Raw genomic sequence first — 25,655 nt, forward strand, 5'->3', positions numbered from 1 at the left:
TGTGTTTCATTTCTGAGACTGGTATTATATGTCTTCTGTCCTTTTTTCTATGTCAGTCTTCCTAGTTGTTTGCCAATTTTATTAATTTCTTTGAAGAAACAGCTGCTCCCGCTTTCTTTTAATTAATACATGTATTACAGGTATATCTCTTCCTTCCTTTTACTTCTAATCTGCCTCTATGGTTATATTTGAAGGGAGTTTCTTATAGACAGTATATAGTTGGGTCATGTTTTTTTAAACAACTGTAGCCAGTCTGCTACAAGTGGAGTATTCAGACCATTTAACTTTAATATAATTACTGATATTTTATGTCCTAGCCTAGCATTTTATTTTTGTTTGTTTGCCGTTTCCTCTCTGGTTTTTGTGTTTCTGTTTTTGTTTTCCTGCCTTCTGGTAGGTTATTCGAATTGGGTTTTTTTGGTTTTTTTTTTTTGTTTTTTTGAATTCTATTTTGATATACCTAAAGTGTTTTTGAATACATCTCCTTGTAGATATAATTTAGAAATTTCAAGAATAAAAGGTAAGCCTAATGTATTTATCAATATTTTTGCTTACTGTGTTTTTTCTTCCTTCCTGTGTTCCAAGGATCCATTTTTTTTTAAATCATTTTCCTTCTGTTAGCCATTATTTTAGAAAACCATTCTCTTGGTTTTCCTTCATCTGAAAAAAAAATCTTGACTTCCCTTTCATTCCTAAAGGATGTTTTCACTGGTTATAGCATTCTGAGTTAACTCTGGGTTGACTATCATTTTCATTCAGTACTTGAAAGCCTTAAGTTCCTAAGTCTTAGCAGAAATTCAAAAATAAGACAGGTAGAGGGGTGCCTAGGTAGCTCAGTCAGTTGAGCGTCTGACTTTTGCTCAAGTCATGATCTCACAGTTCATGAGTTCAAGCCCCACATAGGGCTGGCTGCTGTCAGCACAGAGCGTGCTTTGGATCCTCTGTCTCCCTCTCTCTCTCTGCCCTTCCCCTGCTTGCGCTCTCTCTCTCTCTCTCTCAAAAATAAATAAACATTAAAACAAAATAAGACATGTAGAAAAAGCTAAAAATATATATACATAATAAACTGGATCCTGTTGAGTTGAACCATCACGAGGCTATAAGGAACTCTGATTCTGGCAGGAGGAATAGCCATGTAATAATAATTACGTGTTTAAGTGCAAAAATGCAAGTATGTAATGGTCACAGTGCTGATGCACAGAGTGAGCTGTACTGCTTGGGAGAATCGGCAGAAGCTTCTCAGAGATCTGTGAGCTGAATTCTAAAGGTTCAATAGTTAAAGGAGTTTCCAAGGAGAGGGGGAAGCATGTGCAAAAGCCCTAAGAGAAGAGAACATGGCATGTTCGGGACATGATATGAAGGAATGCCAGACTGAAGTACAGAACATTTCTAGGCATAAGGGGAGAAGATGGAAACACAGGTAAGGGGGTGCAGGAGGCCTTCATCCTCTCCTAAGGAGTTTAAACTTCATCCCAGATACCCCCAAAGAACTGCAAAATAGATGAAACTGGTGAATATAATATTCAAACAATGACAGCTAGTGGGACACACTTTTAAATGTAGCTTTTCAATGACTCATTATCTTTATTCTCCTATATATCAAAACTTAGTTTCTGTACTGGTAGGAAGGAAGCGTTAACAGCCAATAAAATTAGAAGACTCGGCTGAGTCGCTGCCTCTTGCAGTCCATTTTAAACACACTCCATCCTTCCTGCGGAATGATTTCAGGGTCTCTGCAATGGGTGAGGGAAGGAGCATGGCAGGAGTCAATGCCTAGATGGCAGCATGTTAAGCGAGGTGTTTCAGCTTTCCTGTAGCTTTGAATTCTCCAGATTTTGTCAGTTTTTGTCAAATGTATTTTGCATTATTTACTAAATAAAAATTTCCAACGGCTGAAAAATAAATATCAGGTTTGGGTACACCATGTCAAAATTACGCTCTGAGCTCCAGAAATGTCCACAGGACCTTCAGAGAGAAATATCCCTATCCCTCACAACCATTTATCATGTTGACCCCTTTCCCTGCAACATACCCCTCTCCCACCCACTATGAGCATCTACATTATGTTCTAGAATCTAGATGGAAGTCTGTTTGGGTTTCATATAGATGGGTATCACTGATTATAACTAGTATCACATTTTCAGTGAAAATTAATTTCAGCAAGCGTATAGAAATAAAAAGCAGAATAAAATTTAAAAACCTCTATGCATGGAGTGCCTATGTGGCTCAGTCAGTTGAGCATCTGACTTCGGCTCAGGTTATGATCTCGCAGTTCCTGGGGTTACGACTCCACGTTGGGCTCTGTGCTGACAGCTCAGAGCCTGGAGCCTGCTTTGGATTCTGTGTCTCCCTCTCTCTCTTTCTCTGCCCCTCCCTTACTTGCACTCTCTCTCTCTCTTCTCTCAAAAAATAAAAATTAAAAAAAATTTGTTAATAAAAAATAAAAAGAAATAAAAACCTCCATGTGCAACATGAGTGCCTATTTGGCCACAGTGTTATTTCCTTTTCAGTCCAAATCATTTTTAAAAGTCATATTTATTGCTACCGAATTGTATATTAAAAACGCTTACAATGGAAAATTTTATGTTATTTATATTTTTCCACAATAAAAAAAATTATCAAAGTTAAACAGAAGAAGAGAAAAGAAATGAGTGCCACATCCATGCTGCTTCTCAAAGGCAGACATTGGCCATGCCTTGGAAACAAGGAAGGGAAGACACACTGGGTAGTTGATCTAATTCAGAGCTGGTGGTGAGGGGTCTTCAGTTGCATTAGGAGCTCCCTAGCATTCAATCTCCTTTTAAAGGAAAGAAATCTGCAAGCCTGATGGACTTGAAAGAAATGCCACCTTTTTAGAACAGAAAAAGAGCATATGAAAGTTTCCCATTGAAAATGAAGAAGCAAACTGGAACATTAACAGACAGGGAGCAAGGAACCAAACATCGTCAACCTGTTTAGCTCATGCACATCAGAATGTGAAGACATTTGCTTGCATTCCTTTGCCACCGAAGATAATTTTCTTTTAATTCCCATTTCTTTTATGGTGTGTGTGTTGTTTTGTTTTCTCTCTGTGGCTACTGTTCGAAAGTAAGTTAACTGTATGAGTATAAACTGGGATCTGTATATGTTCCAGCCCCATACTCTTTGGTGAACTTGACAATTTGAATGGATCAGGCTTCCAAAAGTAGAAAATTATTCCCACAAAATTACTATCTTGTGAGAAAATGTCCCTTCTGAAAACCCTTTCTAGTCTTGATAAGAACTAAAATACCTTGCTACCTGAAGGCATGTTAATTAAATTTAAAAGATTATTATGTCAAGGGAGAATAACCCTAATCAACCTGGGAATCTGCTTTTCTCAAATATGTTGAGAGCCGGTATTTATTTAGAACTTATCTGTATGCTTCCCTCCATTCTCCACACAGTGTTTTATTTCTCCCCAGGTCCTTCTTGACATCTTTTTCCACACTGCCTTGAGGCCCTTCTCATCCAGTTACACAACAAACTATATCTGAATTATGTTCAAATAAGCAGGGAGACTGGCATCTTCTGTAGAAAACATATGGGCTATCAGAAGTGATGTCCTGAATTGTTGCCTCATCATGACATTACTTTAATGAAGGCACTATTTCATATATGTAATAAACAATATGGTGTCTAATAGATTTGTGTAAAGTGCCTAAAATTAAGCAAGCACAATTACATGAGTTAGTATCATATTATCATGCAGCACTACATTTGATAATTAAAAAACAAATGAAAAGCCAGCCCACTGTCTTCATTGAAACTGTCAGTTGCAGATTTTTACTTTAAACTCTACTGGTCATTACCCTCTTCTGTGTTGGGTCATTATTTTATCTAGAAAACTCCAAACCCATTTTTTCATCCATACATACTACACGGAACCTTAGATTCTCCTAATGACCCAACAGATTTTTGGATAGTTAACTATCCTACTGTAACTGGTCTTGTTTAGAAGAAATGAAAGTTAAGATTGTGGCGGTAAAGGACAAGCTGTCAACCCATTAAACAAATTCCTGTTGAAAAGTTACTAAATGCACTGAGTATTAACATAATTTATTAGAACAATTAGAACACATCCTTGTTGTCTTTTAATTAGATTATTCCTTGTTCTGATAATTACACTAGACAAGGAAGAATAATAGTTTCAGGATTCTAAGATCATCTGTAGACTATGTGGAAAGAGAATGATCAATAATGCTAATCTACTAGAACACTTAAATTTCCAGAAAGAGATCTTTTATCATGAGCAATCCTTTGTATAATCAGCATTATTTCTCAATGTCTATGATAATCCTTCCCAAAGTTTAAAAGTAAAGATGCTAGACAAATAACATTTATTGCACTGTTGAAAACCCAGTCAGGCTGGGCCACCTCTGGCCTCTACTGGCTCAGACATTGCTTCACTCTCTTGCAAAATGCCAACAAATAACCACAAATGAAGGATTTAAGATTCCATGCAGAGCAGCACGGCCAGGAGTCTGAATATCTAACAGAGAAAAGACATGATTTTTAAGTTCTGATCCTAAGAGAGGAGTCATAAACTTCCCAATTTAAAAATATATTCAAATAGATGAAAATTTCTCATAAATGAGAGTTAATCTGAATATAAAACTGGTGACATTTCCATACATGAAGATATTATTTGCAGAAATTAATGTGGAGGCGTCTGTATGACAGGCAATATAGCTGGGCTTGCAGAAGTGGACTGAGGCCTTTACATATGAGTTGTATTACTATCTCTGGTTTTAAAAGTTTTAGAAACCACAGAGAATTCAAAAGCTCCAAGGTTCCTCTCATGCCCTATGCAACTGTCACCAAGCAAGCTAGGAAATCCTAGAGAGCAGCTCCCAAGACTTCAAGGATTCAGAGTCTTTCTAAAAAGTCAGGAGTTGGCATATGCTGTCCTCTAGGATAACCCTACAGTTGAGCAGGATGATGCTGGGATACACAGAGTTGACACCAGTGAATCTGAAGGTCTCTGTAATAAGGGGCAACACAAATATCCCACCAGCAGCTTGGATTACAGGAATCTCAGCCCCACTGTTGACCGAGTCTGCCCTAGTCAATGCAAAGTCATAATGAGACCATGTCTAGACAGTATTGATCTCCCACCAGAGAAAAAAATAATTCAGAATGTGACTTCTCTTCTAGCTTGGCCCAAATAACACCCAAATCAGGAGTTTTCATTCATACACTGTGAGCATTCTCCATAACCAAAGTCATTTTATCAACTAGGCAGTCAATGACACACATAAGCTTCTTTTCAAGGTATATATGAAATTTTTGATATTTGAAGTCTTTCATATCCAAATAGCAAATAAGAAAGTTGCTTAAACCTATTAAAAAATCTAGAGACATCAAATGAGTTTTTATGTGTCTTTTTTACCTTGCCAGGCAAAGGAGACAGACGTTTAAAAAAATGAGCGTCCACACAACCTGAAAGAATGAAAACTCAAATTAACATGGATTAAATATCTAGAGAAGTCATTAGCTTAAGTCATCTGAATGATTTCCATGAAGTCTGGTAGTGTAAGAGCAGAGGAACATCGCTATAACCCAGTTGTCCATTCCAGCTGGGAAGACCTGTTTCCCCATTGATGCACCTCTTTAAATTGTCAGGGGTGCTACTAAGAACTTAAGTTCCCCACTACTCTGATCTCCAGACTAGAGAAATCTATGGGGCAGAATACTCTCTTAGAGGCACCAGAGATTTTCATTTGAGTGCCCAGTGGTCAAGCATTCCAAAGCCAGGCTGAGTATTGGCTCTGCTCCCAGAGAGTCAGGCAGGAAGGAAATATGATTTAAAACACAAACGGAGGGTTGATGGGGGGTGGGAGGGAGGAGAGAGTGGGTGATGGGTATTGAGGAGGGCACCTTTTGGGATGAGCACTGGGTGTTGTATGGAAACCAATTTGACAATAAATTTCATATTTTAAATAAACAAACAAACAAACAAACACTAGTAGGAATGGAGTTAAAAAGCTCCCCAGGCAGTGTGACAGTAAGCTAGGACTGGGAAACTCCAGCTAAAAAGGGGAGTCAGAGAGAATTCTCTCTGACTTGGGGGCTGAACTAAAACCATGGCTTTGAGGTATTCAGGTGATGCCACAGCCAGAGGGAAGAAAGCTTTATAAGGTGGATTTTTTTGCCTCATTGAAGGAAAATGAAACAACCATTTCATTATTTTAAAATAGTATCAAGGTACAAATCTATCCAATAGAAGAATATTAAATAAAAAGAATCCACAGGGAGATTTCTACCATTATAAATAGTTCCTTATAAATGCCACCCAGAGATAAAATTATCATTTCTGTGTTCCCAACCAAAATAAGCCTGCAAGTCTGGGAAATACTTTGCCCTCTAAAGCAACCAGAAGAAAGTCCCTTCAGTCTACGAGTTCTTGTCCTACTGGGTATTGAACCCTTTGAGCATTCACTCCCCAAACTGAAATTCAAAAGGCCAACTAATAGCTAGAGAACTGGGTAACTATGGATAACTAGAAACCTTAACAATTTATAGCACTACTTCCCCAAATGGTCTGTATATAATTTCTTGCAAGCTTAGTAAAAATCCTACACTTGTCTGAAATGAAATGAAGGGAAACCAATAATGAACTTCCTTTTCTCTGTGTTAATGAAAAACATAACCATGCCATGAAAAGCAAGAGAGACACAGTATTCATCCTTTTCTTCTCATCCAAGGAAGGTAACATTATGAGGGTTCTAATTTAGAGTACACCACTATAGCAGATTTCTAGGACATAAAGTTAAGTTTATAGTCTACCTCAATCCTAACACACTGGGGTTAAGGTATCTATACATCTCTCTAGTTATCAAGAGAGAGTGATAGTGGTAAAATAAATAAATAAAACTTGGATACACATTTAAAAGATGTGCTGCTTATTTCAAAATAAGGCAAGAACAATTGCAATTTAGGATGCTGTGTTGAAGAAACTTAACTCTCTTTAACAAAAATGGATACTAGCAAATACTTAAAAAACACATACACACACAAAGCTATGCTGTAACATTTGGGAGAATCTTATTTTACCATTCTGATTTGGCTAAATGTTAAAGTAGCCAAACATAATAGGAAAAAATTTCCCTATTGATTAGGTAATTGATTTGAAATATTCATGAACTTAGTTGAACTATAAGTAGTAAGTTCCAGAAACAAGAAATAAATCACATGTATCCACAAAGAGGAATGAATGTGTTCTGTGCAATCTTGGGGAATAGATTTTTTAAGGCACTTCATAAAATCATTGACTCTGGAGCAGGAAAAAACCCTACACATATCAACCCAGAGCATTCTTATTCCTGCCTTCACAGCAAGAGCCCAAAAATAAAAGTTATTTCCTAAGACTTCCTCAGAATGTGATTCAATGCATTGTCTATTTAAATAAATGTTTTCTGCCATTTAAAGTCATGTGGCAATTTTTTTTCCCAATGACTAACCAAATATGCCTATCCTATCAATCAGTTATTTCTTTTCATTCTTAATTTTTTTAGTATTTATTTATTTTTGAGAGACACAGAGAGAGAGAGTATGAGCAGGGGTGGGTCAGGCAGAGAGAGAGGGGACACAGGATCTGAGGCAGGCTCCAGGCTCTGAGGTGTCAGCACAGAGCCTAACATGGGACTCGAACCCACAAACCATGAGATCATGACCTGAGCCGAAGTCAGCCATTTAAGTGACTATGCCACCCAGGTGCCCCTCAATCAGTTCTTTCCTAAAGCTGCAAATGAAGACAGAGGGATAGCTCTTAGGTGCCATCCTCTCTCGTAAAAATCACACCTCAGCTATTTCTTTTCAAAAGTGATCAATCATACCTGTGACTATCTTCCAAAGATAGCTGAAGTTTTCCTGAATCTTACAAACTCAGTGCAAGAGCTAGAAAATGTCTTTCCAGGATGCATATGGAGGAAAGGAAGTCGTGCCATTTCTCTTAATTTATTTCTGAATTCCGCTTGGTCTTCATTAGTGCTACAGAATTGCCTTATTATTCAATGTCCTCAGTGACCCCCTGATCATTTTTCCCTGAGGGTGCATATTTGTTCAGTAACTATATTACAATTTTGTGATCTGCTGGATTCTCTCTGATATTCTACTCTACATCTGTCCGAAATTAATGAATTCCATTCTTCTTGGCTTCTACTCCTCCTGTTTATTAAATTCACTCTGAACATGGAGTTTATTTTCAAAAGAATTAATAATTCTTTATTCTCAGCTTGGTATTAACAATGAATTTAATATGCATTGTATTTAATCAATTTTTTTAAGCATACTGAAGACAAATTTAGTCACAATGTTAGTGTTCCAAACCTTCCATTCCCCCAGAAAAGAAATTTATTTTGCTTGGCCTTTCCCTTCACTCCCTTTCTAAGAGAACTATTAATTTTTGTGATGCAGAATTATGTGATTGATAACAAAAACAGAACTGGAAGATTGGGATGAAAATGAGAGGGGGAAAAAAAGCCTAAGTCTGCAGCCTTAATAGATATAGTATAGCTATGAAAGTAAAGGGACAAAAGAAAGAGAGTACTGGCCCCTGAGTAGTATAAAGTGAAAGATCACTAGAAAGAGAAGAAGAATAGAAGGGGATTTTAAGAATCATTGCCATGTGCAGGGAACTCAGTGACTCCAACAAAAATAACAACATTGGTAGTAGAGGAATCCCAGAAGAAGAGAGAGAAAATTCATTTGAAGAAATAATAACTGAAAAATTCCATTATCAGGACATCCAAATCCAGGAGGCATGGAGAACTCCCATCAAAATCAACAAAAGCAGGCCAACACCAAGGCATATTGTAATTAAGCTTGCAAAATATAGTGATAAAGTAAAAATGCTAAAAGTAAGGAGACAAAAGAAGTCTTTGACTTGCAAGAGAAAACCCAAAAGTGTAGCTACATATCTCTCAGAAGAAAGTTGGCAAGTGAGGAAGGAGTGGCATGATATATTCAACATGCTGAATGGGAAAAATCTGCAGCCAAGAATACTCTATGCAGCAAGGCTGTCATTCAGAATCGAAAGAGAGATAAAGAGTTTCCCAGACAAACAAAAACTAAAGGAGTTTGTGACCACTAAACCAGTCTTGCCAGAAATATTAAAAGAGACCCTTTGAATGGAAAGGAAAGACCAAAAGTGACAAAGATAAGATAGTAACAGAGAAAATCCCTAGAAACAATGACAGAACAAGAAATAAAATGGCACTAAATACATATCTATCAATAATTACTCTGAATATAAGTGGACTAAATGCTCCAATCAAGAGATATAATGTGTCAGAATGGATTAAAAAAACAAAACAAAACAAAAACAAGACCCACTTATATGTTGCCTACAAGAGACTCACTTCAGACCTTAAGACACCTGTAGATTGAAAATCAGGGAATGGAAACATTTATCATGCAAATGGTTGTCAAAAGAAAGCCAGAGTAGCCATATTTACATCAGACAAACTAGATTTTTTTTAATTTTTTTAATGTTTATTTATCTTTGAGAGAGACAGAGACACAGACAGAGCATGAGTTGGGGAGGGGCAGAGAGAGAGAGAGAGAGAGAGAGATTGGGGGAGAGAGAGAGAGAGAGAGAAAGAGAGACAGAGTCTGAAGCAGGCTCCAGGCTCTGAGCTGCCATCACAGAACCCGATGTGGGGATTGAACTCACAGACCATGAGATCATGACCTGAGCCAAAGTCAGATGCTTAACCAACTGAGCTGCCCAAGCACCCCCAGACAAAGTAGGTTTTAAACCAAAGACTGTTACAAGAGATGAAGAAGGGCACTGTATCATAATAAAGAGGGCAACCCACCAAGAAGCTCTAACAATTGTAAGTATTTATGCCCTCAACACAGAAGTGCCCAAATATATAAAACCATTAATAACAAACATAAAGGAACGAAGTGATAATAATACATTAATAGTAGGAGACTTTAACACCTCACTTACATCAGTGGACAGATAATCTAAGCAGAAAATCAACAAGGAAGCAATGGCTTTGAGTGACATACCAGACCAGGTAGACTGAACAGATATATTCAGAACATTCCATCCTAAATCAGCAGAATACACACTCTTTCCAAGTGCATATGGTACGTTCTCCAGAACAGATCACACACTAGGTCACAAATGAGGCCTCAACAAGTACAATAAGACTGAGATCATACCATACTTATTTTCTGACCACAATGCTATGAAACTTGAAGTCAACCACAAGAAAAAACTTGGAAAGGCCACAAATACACAGAGGTTAAACAACATGCTACCAAACAATGAATGGGGCAACCAGGAAATCAAAGAAGAAGTTAAAAAAACACATGGAAACAAGTGAAAATGATAACACAATGGTCCAAAACCTTTGGGATGCAGCAAAAACAGTCCTAAGATGGAAGTATATTGCAATAAAGGTCTACCTCAAGAAGCAAGTAAATCTCAAATGACCCAACCTTACACTTAAAGAAACTAGAAAAAGAACACATGAAATCGAAAGCCAGCAGAAGAAAGGAAATAATAAAGAACAGAGCAGAAACAAATGATATAGAAACTAAAAACAAAACAAAAACAAAGCAAAACAATAGGACAGATTAATGAAACCAGGAGCTGGTTTAAAAAAAAAATAGCTGTGCAATGAATAAAATAATTTTCAAAGTTCTTAAAGAGACATAAGTAAAATTTAGAAATATTTTTCGATAATTTGCTATCTTAAGACTGAACCACATGTGGCCCCAGCACTTATGTACGTGACACAAATATCATCCAATGCTGATGTTTATTCATTTACATCTGAACTTTGGTTTCCTTTAAATGTCATAAACACAGACCAGAAACAAACTGAATCATCCCAGAAATTTTCAAGAGCTCTCACATTGCTTTAAATGAAATTCCATTAGTTAATTCACAGGTCAAAGTCTGGGACAACCTCAGAAACTACTTGAGTAATTAATAAATTTATATGGCAACATACTGAAAATAAAAGTGTCGATCTGTTAGTGTCCAATACCAAAAAAGACACAGCGCTAGGCAACAGTTGCTACTTTGTAGTGCAGTTTTAAACTATTGGCAATGTATCTGAAACAAGCATATAAGAAGAAAATTAAGGAACAGCCTTGTAACTTATATGATAAGCATCTCCCAGAAGATTTTGAGGCAGGTGATAAGCACTTAACGGCTTTAGTGCTTTGCTCTACAGATCACCCAGCAAAATATGGGCATAACCTCCACTGGAATGTGGGGGCTTTTTATGTCTTTTTTTAGTTGAGTTATATTATTAAAAATCAATACAGCATAACATGGTAATTACATTCTTAAAGAAGTACATAAAATAAAAAGAAGAACTTTAAATTAAAAGTTTATCACCCTCAGACCAATATGTTATATATTTGTAAATTAAACCTGTCACCAATAAAGATGTACCATATAGCAAGGGTATGCATAAAAGAATGAGATAGAATGGAGGATTCAGGAACACATATTACATATATAGTAAATAAAAACTCCAAGGCATTCTCAAGGATCTAAGCAGCCTATACACCAATACAGTAAAATCGTATCTTCAGGGAGACTTGAGTTCTATAGCTAGGGCTTAACACAAATGTTGCATATAGTCAAACTTAACACTGAAGATCATTTTAATACCTGTAGGGTATGAATTCTGTTGCTTTGTTTATTCAAGACCGATGGTACATATCTGAGAACAAACAACTGAGCCAGAAGGAAGCAAAGGAAAAGCCGACCTACAGATATCTGGGTACTCAAACCACCCAGTCTTTAAGAAACTACCAAATCTCCCCCAATGAGTCCTTACCAGATAAGTGGTGAAGTATAAACTTGTAAACCCTCCAGCAGGATTTATTCTGCTGTTTTAACATGAAATTTTTATAACTTTAATATGTTAATAGATACATTTGCATTGTTAAGATTAAATATCATAATATACTGGGGCACCTGGGTGGCTCAGTCGGTTAAGCGCCCGACTTCAGCTCATGTCATGATCTTGCTGTCTGTGAGTTCCAGCCCTGCATCAGGCTCTGTGCTGACAGCTCAGAGCCTGGAGTCTGCTTCAGATTCTGTGTTTCCCTCTCTCTCTGCCCTCCCCCACTCACGCTCTGTCTCTCTCTCTGTCTCTCAAAAATGAATAAATGTTAACAAATTTTAAATAATATAATATATATGAAAGCACCAGATACAGATACTGGCACAGGGCAGATATTCGGTAGATATGCTGGGTTTTAATCTAAGTCTCGTTTCATTGGACCCATCAACACACTGCTCTTTGAAATCTTGTAGAGAAGATCATAATAACTGCTTCTGTTCTTTTCAAGCTGGCATGTCCATCCAGCTGGGGCACCATGAGGAACAGCCATCACCTGCATACTTTAGGCATTGAGTAGAAGCGAGTTTACCCTGGTGCTGAGTTCTGAGTGGATATAAGGTGAATCCAGTGCCCACAGGAAGCACATCTTTATGCTTGGGTCACATCTAAACAGACCGGCTCCTGAATGGGCCTGCTCTTTCCAAAGCCAAAACATGGCACATTGGCTCAAACTATAAGGCTATCAAACCAGGAGGGTCCATTTCTTTTCCAAAAAAGAAATTCCAAAAAGGCATTCCTTGAAAGCCCCATAAAATTCATTTATTCGTACCTTACATAATATATGTATCCATGGGTCCCCTTTACTGGCACTTAATAGCAATGGGATGCCACAAAAATCTAGAAATTGTAATTCTTTTTTCCTTCCTTATCCTCCCCCCCCCCACTTCCTTCTTTTCCTCCTTCAAGTTTCTGCCTATAGTAAAACCCCAGCAAGAAGGAAAGTCAAATGGATTTTCCTACTAGTGGACATTTTTGTGATATACTCATTTTTGGTCCTCGTATGAACTTCCTCCAGGGTGCTCCTTTATGGGAATAAGGTATGCCAAATGAAATAGAGGACTCGAGGCACAATTTTACCCTTGACATATGAAGAGAGAATATTTTTCTCCTGGATTTATGATGTAATGCAACTCAGCCACTTTCTTTTCGTCTTTTCCCTCGTTTGCACTTCCTGCATATTGCTATACACCATCATCACCATCATCATGAATTTATAGAGTGCCTATGGCTGTGGCCTCTAGGCAGCTCCTAAATGATCTAATCCAGATATCATTGTCTTCAGCTCCCCTTGGCAGGAGTCTATTTACCATTCCGCTTTCTTATGGAACTCTGCTTCCGATTATTCTTCATAAGATGTTTTCACTTTCCTTTCTCTCCCTTAAGTTGGATCTCTTTTATTTCTTCCTCTCATTGTCATATTCTCCTGGGCCCTAAGCACAGTTACTCTACATTTACGGGGATTTACATCATCAAATTTAGACACTCTTGAGAACTTTCCTATCCAACTGCCTTTTCTAAGGTAATTTTTAGCAACATTAACTAAGAGAAAAGCTTTAGACTCTAGAATTCCAGGGCTCCAGGCTCACTCAGACCCCTGCTCTGATATCACATGTCAGAATGATGACCAGCATTATGGCACCCCGGGCCAAACTCTCCAAAGACAGCCACTCCTCAACCCCCTAGGATTCTAACTGGGAGTCTTTCAGAGATCAGACGTCCAGGCTTTGGATTTAGACAGACAGGGGTTCAAATCCAGCCTCTGGCACTTAATTTGGATACAACCTTGACATCCACACCACCTTTCTCAGCTTCAATTTCTCTGACTGCAAAATGAGAATGAAAATATCCACCTAAGCAGATTGTTGTGAGGCAGAAATGAGGTAATCTTTGTAAAACACACACAAAGTCTGGCACACGGTAAGCATTCAAACTTGGTAGCTATCATTTTTATTCTTATCAGTTAAAATATTGGATAGAATGCATTTGTCTTCAAAGAAACTCACAAAGCTGACCTCAGAGCACACATCAATACATTATTTAGTAGACCCCAGTCCCAAACACCACTCAGTTCAGTGTGTTCATACTTGGAAGTCAATAAATATTTTTAAATTAAAATTGAGGACACACAGAGAGTCAGGATTTGGAACCAAAGGAATAGATAACCAGTCATAAATTGGGATATATCATTAAGAGCCTCTATTCTCAGAAAGTACATCTCTTTTAAAAATATATTTACTACAGTTACCCATGGAGACTGAGTATTTTTGTCATCAGTTGCAAAACTGTCTCCGGAAGGGGAATAACTGTGTAATTATAACTCTGGCCGACTTCACACATTAACCTTTTATGTAAGGGAAGAACAAAAATGTAGACTCTGGGCAAGACGCTGGGAAGCAGAGGGAAGGAGGAAGAGAAGGAAAGAAGGAGAAAGAGAAAAAAGAGAAGGAGAGCAGACAGGTTTGATGAGGAACAGTAATTTGGCTTTTGGCCCTTGTCTCTACCAGCACAGATGGGAGGACCAGACCATTTATGATAGCTGTCAGGTCTCTCCATAGAAAGTGAGCAATGGGACACCTCCCACCTCTCAATTCAGAGAGTAGAGCTGTCAATTGCTACAGGACTTCTGTGTGTGTGTGTGTGTGTGTGTGTGTGTGTGTGTGTGTAAATTATTATGATGATTTAAAAAAAATAAGCTAAAAATCTAAACTCAGTGATGAAACTAATTGGGCCCAATCCACCAGAGTCTGTGAGGTTTTTACTCTTGGATACGAATATGTTCTTTTAAGGCAGAAAAATAAAAAAACTCATTCATTGATCCTGATCTGTAAAAAGAACAACATGATCTGCTTTTGTACCCAACACACTGTCTTTTAAATGCTATTTCTGCCTCTTGCTTGTTGGGCAGGTTAACCGATCCTTTATGTGCTTGACTTCCTCACACCTAAAATAGGAAAATACCTGTGTGGAGGAGGGTAGCAGGCCGGCCATGCTTTCCCTTTCCCTGGGCCCCCACATCCGTCCAAGGAGCAATTCCTAATCGGATAGGCCATATTCCAGCACAGTGGTTGTCACTAAAAGGCGGGGTCAATATACAACAAAGCCTCCTTCCCCATCTCTACTTCTTCTCCTCTAAGTTGGAAGAAGTGACTCCTCAGGGAAGGGTAAGCATTTTCTTCTCTCTCTCTCCTGCCTTCTTTGCAACATTAGGCAACAGCACATGTGAGCCAAAGTGATATCCAAAGCTCCAGCTCTTGCCCCCTCACTTTTATTCTACCCTGCTTTCTCACAATGTCCCCACTCAGAATTCCTTAGCATGCTGTTCATTTGAGGGAGCGATTTAAGAAATGAGAGGAGGTCCCATTTATGACCTCTTTGAGGTCAGCCTATGTTTATTAGTGTTCAGTACTAGGAGGTCTTGAGTACTGATCCAACTTTGTTACCATTGCCACGTTAGGACCTTTGCATTTGTTATCCCCTCTCTCTGGAAAGTTCTGCATCATGAAATCATGGATCTTTAAATCGTTTGGGTCTCAGTTCAAATGCTAACTCTTCAGAGAGGCTTTCCCTGACCCTCCAATCTTAAGTAGCATCCTCGCCACCACCAAGCAACTATTACATTAATCTATTATTTTGTTAAAGGCTCTCATCGCATTTCCTTACTTTCTTCATTTATTTGCTTGATTCCCACCCCTACCTCTGTTCTAAACATTTCCATTAGAAGGGAGGTCCAAGAGAGCATGGTTCTTGTCTGTCTTGTTCACTACTTATTTACAAAGAGATGGGTGACTATCACAAAGCAAGTTCTTATTAAATCACAGCTATCATTACCTGTTTCTCTCACACCTGGTCCAGCTACCTCCTATGCTCATCCTGGTCCAGTAAAGTCTTTTGAAAACTCTTCTCCTCCACTGGTATACTATAGGCTTTCTAAATCTTAGATAAGGCATCTCTGTTATAAATTTGTTTTCACTAAATAAAAATTTACATAACCTATTCTTTATTTGTACAGTATCTTATTCCATTTACTTTATGTGTATTTTTTAAAGCTTATTTATTTATTTGGAGAGAGAGAGAGTGTGTGTGTGCACATGTGTGAGCAAGAACGGGGCAGAGAAAGACAGAGAGAGAGAGAGAGAGAGAGAGAGAGAGAGAGAGAATATCTCAAGCAGGCTCCACACTGCCAGCACAAAGCCCGATACAGGGCTCAATCCCAGGACCCATGAGATCATGACCTGAGCCAAAATGAAGAATTGAACACCCAACCAACTGAGTTACTCAGGCATCCATTTAATAAACTCCAATGTAAGGGACTCAGCTTAGTGAATGTTCCCACATACCAAGAATAAAGTAGCTGATGCCTTTCTTACCCACAAGGATAGTCCTAAAGAAGCACTTTACATCTGCCCTCCAGCCCCCTACACATATGTACACAGTGGAAAGCTCAGATTCCCATTCCAGATAATCTCCAGCAGGGAGGGAGGGAGGAGAAACACATGTTGAAAAGAGCTAACCTAAAACCATAATGCTCTTAAAAACATTTCCAGTTAACATTTCTTCTTAAGAAAGTCTCAATCCCAGCCCACCAAAAATAGCTCAGTGGCATGTTAAATTGGGGATAGTTGTTAAGTTGGAGCTTAAAAGGTCTCTTGGAAATCTCTTCAAAATGAGAACAAACTGAGGGCTGATGGGGGGTGGGAGGGAGGGGAGGGTGGGTGATGGGTATTGAAGAGGGCATCTTTTGGGATGAGCACTGGGTGTCGTATGGAAACCAATTTGACAATAAATTTCATATATTTAAAAAATAAATTAAAAAAAAGGAAATTTCTTCAATTCTCCACAAAATAAAATAAGGCATAGCCTCTCCAGAAGTCCAACAAAGGCTTTCTCCTAGCACAAGAAAAGATAGTTATTTCTTCGGCTGAATATAAGATGAATTAATTAGTGTGAATTTATCGGATATACGCGTATACACACACACACATCACAACACATTTAAAAATGTGTATATATACACATATTATACATATACTACACATGTGTGTGTATATGCATACACACACTGTTTTTTTTAATGTGCAAACAGAATATGTCAGTAAGTACTGGAGTCACACTTGGCATTAAGATGCTTATACTAGGAGATTCAGGAGAATAAGACTGACTCCCAGCTCCCATCTCACATTTAGCGTGAAGCACATATTCATTGAGGGGAATCTCTGGCAGAATGGCCTATATTCTTTGAATTGGTACTTCTTACTCTTGTCATTTGTTGCTAATTCTGTATGGCTAAAATGACAGAAGTTCAATGTACATAAGATGCAACTCCATTCTATTCAAGACCGCTCATCTTTACATCAAAATGTCTTTGTATTAAAAATCAAAAGATGGTGTCCATACAGAACGTAACATGCTAACCTGAACTCCATTTTCCTACTTCATGGACAAAGAATGTAGACAGATCTCATACTCAGGGAAGGTACTAAAACAAATCTCCACACGTGTTTAATTTAAAAACCAAACAAGCAGACCGGTACCTTTTTATGAAAAAGTTAATCTTATAATATCTTATACATATCTTTCTTGGAAGTAGCCTTGATGTAAATCTTTTTTAAAAAGGAATAAAACCAACGTTTCTGTAAAAGTTGTGAGGGTTGATTTTATATATCAACTTGACTGGGCCAATGCATACCCAGATATTTGGTCAAACATTATTCTGGGTATGTCTGTAAGGGCATTTACCTGAGTTTAACATTTAAATCAGTAGGATGAGATCCAGAGAAGATGGTGGAGTGGAGGATTCTAGGCTCATCTCCTCCCAGAGATACACCTAGATAGCACCCTCATCAGTGTAAATAACCCAGTAGACGACCTTAAGACTGACAGAACAGATTCTCCACAGCAAAATGTAGAGAACAGGTCACATCTAAGAGGGTAGGAAAGGTAGAGATACAGTTAGGAGACAAATAAACCCATGGAACTGTCCACAGGAGGGATGCTGCAGGCATGAAGATGAGAGAGGAAGAGACACCCACAACAGGTGCCTCAGGCATGCAGGACCCACACTGGGAAGACAAACCCCATAACATTTGGCTTTGAAAACTAGAGGGGCCTCACTTCATGAGAACTTATAATCAGTGGAGCTTAATACCTGGAACATTAAAAATCAATGGGCACAGATCTGAGAGAGGTCAGTGCAATATGAAACTGAGTCTCCATCCTTAAAGAGACAGCAAAACAAAGAGTCACACTGAGCAGGATCCCATGGAAGCAACAGTTTGGAAACAGCCTGGGGTATACAGGAAGGAGATTTATTTCCTAACCACAGAGCCTATGCTGGAAAAGCAGGGATCTTTGGGAGACTTCTCCAAGAACAAAAGAGCTGGTGGGTGCATCCCCTCCCCCTTTCCCTGCCTAGATACATGGACATCTGCTGGAGTGAGTGTAGCATGAACACTCTCCACCCAGCTTGGTAAGAGCATGCCCCACCCCTGAATTGTCCTGTGAACCCAGCCCCTCCATCTCAGCCTGAACAGGACTTTTCCCGTGCAGTTGTAGTTCCTCTCCCTCAGCATAACAGTACACACCTTACTGGCATCCCACACCCTGCCCCTCTGTTCTCCTGTAGATCTGCTCCCTCTAATATACCCTTGGCCAGACCCCATTCAAAGCAATGTCAAAAACCTGGCATTGTGCAAGTAGCCCTGACAGTAGCCAGCATCACTCCAAAGTGACTCCTGCCCCAGGGAGAAGGGAAGAGAACAACACACACCAATCTGATGGTGGTCCTAGCAGTTGGTCAGAGGCTGACATCTGGTCTCACTGCAGGCTCTGCCCACCAATATAAGCTTCTCAGAGAACAACACAAGGAAAGTGCCCTACAGCTTGGTGCTACCACATCTCCAGCAAACACCTGGTTTGATTCAACTCACGCCTAAAGAGCCCCAGACTTACCTACTAACAACACAGGGTCTAAGCCCTACCCACAATAAAGAGTCATTGAAGACAAACAGACTGAAGGAAAAAGTGGCCCATTCACTCACTCAGCAAGGTGCATGCAACACACATTGGAAACACCCCTGAAGCACCACATTCTGGTGAACATAAGACACTGCAGTTCAGGGCACTACAGAACCTCTTTTCATAAGGACACTACTTTCAAGAGCAAGAGACATAGCTGACTTTCCTAACACACAGAAACAGACACAAAGAGTTAGACAACATGAGAAGACAAAGGAATATGTCCTAAATGAAATAATAAGACAAAATCACAGGGAGAGAGGTAAATGAAATGGATATGAGTAACATGCCTGATAGAGAATTTAAAGTAATAGTCATAAAGATATGCACTAGAGTTGAGAAAAGAATAGAGGACCTCAGTGACACCTTTCACAGAGAGAACATAAAAAACAACCAATTAGAGATGAAGAACTCAATAATTTCAATGAAAAATACCCTAGAAGGAACAAATAGTAGACTAGAGGAAGCAGAAAACAGATCAGCAACCCAGAGGACAGAGTAATGGAAAGCAATTAAGCTGAACAGGAGAAAAAACATCATCATCATCATCATCATCATCAATGAAAATAGCCTAAGGGAAAGCGTTAACACCATCAAGTGTAATAACATTTGCATTATAGGGATCCCAGAAGGAAAAGAGAGGGAAAGAAAAGGACACAAACATGTATTTGAAAAAATAATAGGTGAAAAATGACTGAATCGAAGGAAACAAAAATCCAGATCCAGGAAGATCAACCCAAGGAAGCCCACACCAAGACATAAAATAATTGCAATGGCAAAGAGTAGTGATAAAAAGGGAATTTTAAAAGCATCAAGAGAAAAGAAAATAATTATATACAAGCAAAATTACATAATGTACCAGCTGATTTTTCAGCAGAAACTTTATAGGCCAGAAGAGAGTGGTACAATATACTCAAAGTGCTGAAAGGAAAAAACCTGAAACCAAGAATACTGTATCCAACAAGGCTATCATTAAGAACAGAAGGAGATATAAAGAGCTTCCCAGACAAACAAAAGTTAAAGGAATTCATCACCAGTAAATCAGGCCTATAAGAAATGTTAAAGGAGACTCACTGAGTGGGAAAAAAAGATCATAAGTAGGAATAATAAAAGTAAGAAGCATAAAAGCAGTAAAATTAGGTTTATCTATAAAAATCAGCCAAGGAGTTCACAAAATAAAAGGATATAAAGTATGACACCATATATTTAAATGTGAGGAATGGAGAGGGATAAAGCCTTAGTGCTTTTACAATGGGTTCAAACTTAATATAGACTGCTATATGCACATGATGTTTTATATAAACTTAATGGTAATTATAAGTCAAAGAACAATAATAGATAAATAATAAAGAAAGAAATTCAATAATATCACTAAAGAAAGTCAGCAAACTGTGAGAGAAGAAAGGAAGAGAAGAAAAAAAAAGAGAACTACAAAAACAACCACAAAACAAGTAACAAAATGGCAACTAGTACATACCTATCAATAATTACTTTGAATGTAAATGGACTAAACACTCAGATCAAAAGACATAGGGTGATGATATGGATTAAAAAAAGCAAGACCTATCTCTATGTTACCTATAAGAAACTCACTTTACACCTAAAAACACGTGTAGATTGAAATTAAAATAGTAGAAATGCAAATGGCAGTGAAAAGAAAGCTGGGGTAGCAACAATTATATTGGATGAAATAGACTTTAAACAAAGACTATAGCAAGAAACAAAGACTATAACAAGAAACAAAGAAATAATAAAAAGAACAAGCCACGAAAAAGATTAACAATTTAAATGTTTATACACTCAACATGGAAGCACCCAAATACACACTGCAGACAGTAACAAACACAAAGGAAGTAATCAGTAGTAATCCAAAAATAGTAGGGGACTTTAAAACCTCACTTACAACAAAGGTAAGTGATCAAAAGAGAAAATCAACAAGGAAACAGTGGCTTTGAATGACACATTGGACCAGATGGATCTAACAGATATATTCAGAACATTCCGTCCTAAAACAACAGAATGCATTTTCTTAAGTGCACATGGAACATTCTCCAAAAACAGATCACATATTAGGCCACAAAACAAGTCTCAACAAATACAAAAAGATCAAAGCCATACCATGCATCCTGTTTGACCACAACACTAGGAAACTAGAAATCAACCACAAGGAAATATCTGGAAAAAAACATAAAACATGGAGTTTAAATAACATTCTAAATAACCAAGAAATAAAAGAGGAAATCAAAACATACATGGAGACAAATGAGAATGAAACACAATGGAACAAAATCTTAGAGAGGCAGCAAAAGCTGTTCTAAGAGGGATAGCAACTCAGGACTATCTCAAAAATAAAAAAAAAATAAAATAAATAAGTAAATAAATCTCAAATAAACAGCCCAACCATACACATAAAAGAACTACAAAAAGAAGAAAAAACACAACTCAAACCAGTAGAAAGAAGGAAATAATAAAGATTAGAGCAGAAATAAACAAAATAGAAACTAAAAAGCAGTGGAATAGATCAATGAAACCAGGAGTTGGTTCTTTGAAAAAAATCAACAAAATTGATAAACCTTTAGCCAAACTAACCAAAAGGGGTGAGGTGGAGAGGACTCAAATAAAGAAAATCAGAAAGAAAAGTGGAGAAATAATAACCAATACCACAGAAATACAAAGGATTATAAGAAAATCCTACTATGAAAAATTATATGCCAACAAATTGGACAATCTAGAAGAAAAGGATAAATTCCTAGGAATATATAACATCCCAAAATTGAATCAGGAAGAAATAGAAAATTTGAACAGACCCATTATCAGCAATGAAATTGAATTAGGAATCAAAAATATCCAAACAACTAAAAGTCCAGGACCAGACGGCCTCACAGGTGAATTCTACCAAACATTTAAGGAAGAGTTGGTACCTGTTCTTCTGAAATTATTCCAAAAAATACAGAAGGAAGGAAAACTTCCAGATTCATTCTACAAGGCCAGCATTACTCCAATACCAAAACTACATAAAAACACTACAAATAATGAGAACCATAGGTCAATGTTGTGGGTGAACATGAATGCAAAAGTCCTCCACACAAATTCCCAGAATGCAAGGGTAATTCAGTATTCACAAATCAATCAATGTGAAACATCACATCAACAAGAGAAAGGATAAGAACTGTACAATCATTTCAACAGATACAGAAAAAGCATTTGACAAAATACAACACACATTCATGGTAAAACAAAAACAAAAACAAAAACAACCGTCAACAAAGTAGGTTTAGAGGGAACATACAACAAAATCCTAAAGGCCATATATGAAAAACCCACAGCTAGTATCATCCTCAATGGTGAAAAACTGAGAGCTTTTCTCCTAAGGTCAGGAACAAGACAAGGATGTCCATTCTCCTCACTACTATTCAACACAGTATTAGAATGCCTAGCCACAGCAATCAAACCAGAAAAAGAAATAAAAGGCATCCGAATTAACAAAGAAGAAGTAAAACCTGCACTACTTGAAGATAATATGATGCTATACATAGAAAGCCCTAAAGACTTCTCAAAAAAAAAAAAAAAAAAAAAAAAACCAAACACCTACCAGAACTGATAAGTGAATTTAATAAGCTCACAGGGTACAAAATCAATATACAGAGATCTGTTGCAATTCTATATGCTAACAATGAAGTATCAGAGAAATTAAGAAAACAATCCCATTTACAATTGCACCAAAAATAATAAAATTCCTAGGAATAAACTTGACCAGGGAGGTGAACCACCTGTACTCTGAAAACTATAAAACATGGATGAAAGAAACTGAAGACAACACAACACAACACAATGTAATAGAAAGATATTCCATGCTTATGGATTGGATGAACAAATATTGTTAACATGTCCATACTACCCAAAACAATCTACAGATTTAATGCAATCTCTATCAAAACGCCATCAGCATTTTTCACAGAACGAGAACAAATAATTCCAAAATCTGTATGGAACCAGAGAAAACACTGAATAGCCAAAGCATTCTTGAGAAAGAACAAAACTGGAAGCATCACAATCCCAGATTTCAAGATATTCTACAAAGCTCTAGTAATCAAAACAGTATGGTACTGGTACTGGCAGAAAAACAGACACATACATCAATAGAAGAGAATAGAGACCTCAGAAATAAGCCCACCATTATATGGTCAGTTAACTTTCAACAAAGGAAACAAGAATGTGCAATGGGAAAAGAACAGTCTCTTCAACAAATGGTATTAGGAAAACTGGACAGTTAACTACAAAAGAAGGAAAATGGACCACTTTCTTATATCATACACAAAAATAAACTCAAAATGGATAAAGAACCTAAATGTGAGACCTGAAACCATAAAATTCCCTGAGAGAGCACAGGCAGTAATCTCTCCGACATCAGCTGTAGCAACATTTTTCTTGATATGTCTGTCTCCTGAAGCAAGGGAAACCAAAATAAAAGTAAGTATTGGGACATCAAAATAAAATGCTTCTGCACAGTGAAGGAAACCGTCAACAAAACTGAAGACAACCTACTGATTGGGAGAAGATATTTGCAAACGACATATCCAAAAAGGGGTTAGAATCCAAAATATATAAAGTACTTATAAAATTTAACACCAAAAAACCCCCAAATAATCCAATTTAAAAATGGGCAGAAGACATTAACAGACAATTCTCCAAAGAAGACATACAGATGGCCGACAGACACATGAAACAATGTTCAACATCAGTCATCATCAAGGAAACACAAATCAAAATCACAATAAGAGAGCACCTCGCACCTTTTAAAATGGCTAAAATCAAAACCACAAGAAACAAGTGTTGGTGATGATGTGGAGAAAAAGGAACCCTCATGCACTATTGGGAATTCAAAAAACTTTTGCAGCCACTGTGGAAAACAGTATGAAGGTTCCTCAAAAAATTAAAAAGAGAAATACTATACAATCCATCCATTTCACTATTGTATATTTACAGAAACATTAATTCAAAAAGATATATGTACCCCCAAGTTAATAGCAGCATTATTTACAATAGTCAAATTATCGAAGCAGCCCAAGTGTCCACTGATAGAGGAATAGATAAAGAAGATGTGATATATATATATATTGTGTGTGTGTGTGTGTGTGTGTGTGTAATATTACTCAGCCATAAAAATGAATGAAATCTTGCCATTTGCAAAAGGAAGGGATCTAGATAGTATAATGCTAAGTGAAATAAGTCAGAGAAAGACAAATACCATATGATTTCAATCATATGTGGGAAAAAAACTAACCAAGAAACAGACTCTTAACTATAAAGAAAAAACTGATGGTTACCAGAGGGGAGGTGGGTGAGTGGTATGAGTGAAATAGGTGAAGGGAATTAAGAGCACACTTGTCATGACGAGCACTGAGTAATGTATAGAATTGTTGAATCACTATATTGTATGCCTGAAACGAATATAACACTGTATGTTAACTATACTGGAATTAAAACTTTTTAAGTTTTTTTTTTAATGTTTATTTATTTATTTTGAGAGAGAGACAGAGAGCACGCGGGGGGGGGGGGGGGCAGAGAGAGAGAGGGAGAGAGAATCCCAAGCAGGCTCTGTGCTATCAGCACAGAGCCCATTGCAGGGCTCATTCCCACGAACCACAAGATCATCACCTGGACTGAAATCAAGAGTCAGATGCTCAATTGAGCCACCCAGGTGCCCCCTGGAATTAAAAAATTTTTAAGAAAAATAAAAAATTGATAGGCTAAGTAAAGCAGATTGCTCTCCCCAGTGTGAGTGGGCCTCATCCAATCAGTAGAAGGCCTGAAGAGAACAAAAGGCTGCCCCCACAACCACCAAATACACACACACATAAGTGGGAATTCTTCCTGCCTGACCGCATTGAGCTGGGATATAGGTTTTTTCCTGCCTTCATACTCAAACTCAAACACAGGCTCTTGCAGATCGTGAGCCTGCCCATGTTTCATGGAACTATAACATTGCTTCTAGTGGCTCACAGACCTTTGGATTCAGACTGGAACTATGTCATTGACCATCACCACCACCACCATCTCCAGGTTTTCGTCTTGCCAACTGCTGATCTCAGGACTTGTCAGCCTCCATAATTACATGAGCCAATTACTTATAATAAGTTTATATATATCCAATTGGTTCTTTCTCTGGAGAACCCTGATTCAGACAAGTCTTAAACTCAAACCCAAAGATTAATAACTTTATCAGGTAGGCATCCAACTGCATGTCTCTTTATGACTATATAAAACCTTTTCATGAGCTAGCATATGGCACTCACTGTGGAACTCTCTTTAGGCATTTAAAGCTTTTTATATATTAAAATGTAAAACATCAAAGAAGGATATAGTGAAACTAAATTGGAAAGAATAGCTAGTAATGCCAAATATAGGGCAATCTTGACTATAAAGCAATATTCATTCCACTTTCTCAGTGGAAAGATTAAAATTTTCGAAAGGGAGGATGGTCAACTTACACATAAAACACATAGGGATATGCAAAAAACAGTTCAAACATCTACTTATATTTTTTATTTCATAAAGTGAATGTTTAAAAACATCCACTTAATTCAAACTCTGGCAAGGGTGTCTTCAACATATAAGAGCTACCATTTTATTCTTTGAACAGAATGTTCCAGAACACATTCGCTACTCTCAGTTTGAGACATGGCACTCCTTGAATCATGTGTGATGCTGTCTCTGGAAGTTGTCTCTTAAGCCACAGGT

The 25,655-nt window shown here is 37.7% G+C and overlaps 1 protein-coding gene across 2 annotated transcripts in view; it reads right to left on the reverse strand.

Annotated features, from left to right (window-relative positions):
* The window catches only part of FHIT (fragile histidine triad diadenosine triphosphatase), a 1,429,439-nt gene that overhangs the window by 1,048,489 nt on the left and 355,295 nt on the right, over window positions 1-25,655 (reverse strand). For both annotated transcript variants that reach the window (XM_043587808.1, XM_043587810.1), the window contains exon 4: window positions 5,411-5,460. The gene's annotated coding sequence lies outside the window, so the exon portion shown is untranslated. The remainder of the gene's footprint in view (window positions 1-5,410; window positions 5,461-25,655) is intronic.

This window comes from Prionailurus bengalensis, chromosome A2 (genome assembly GCF_016509475.1).
Source record: "Prionailurus bengalensis isolate Pbe53 chromosome A2, Fcat_Pben_1.1_paternal_pri, whole genome shotgun sequence".
Taxonomy (NCBI): Eukaryota; Metazoa; Chordata; class Mammalia; order Carnivora; family Felidae; genus Prionailurus; species Prionailurus bengalensis.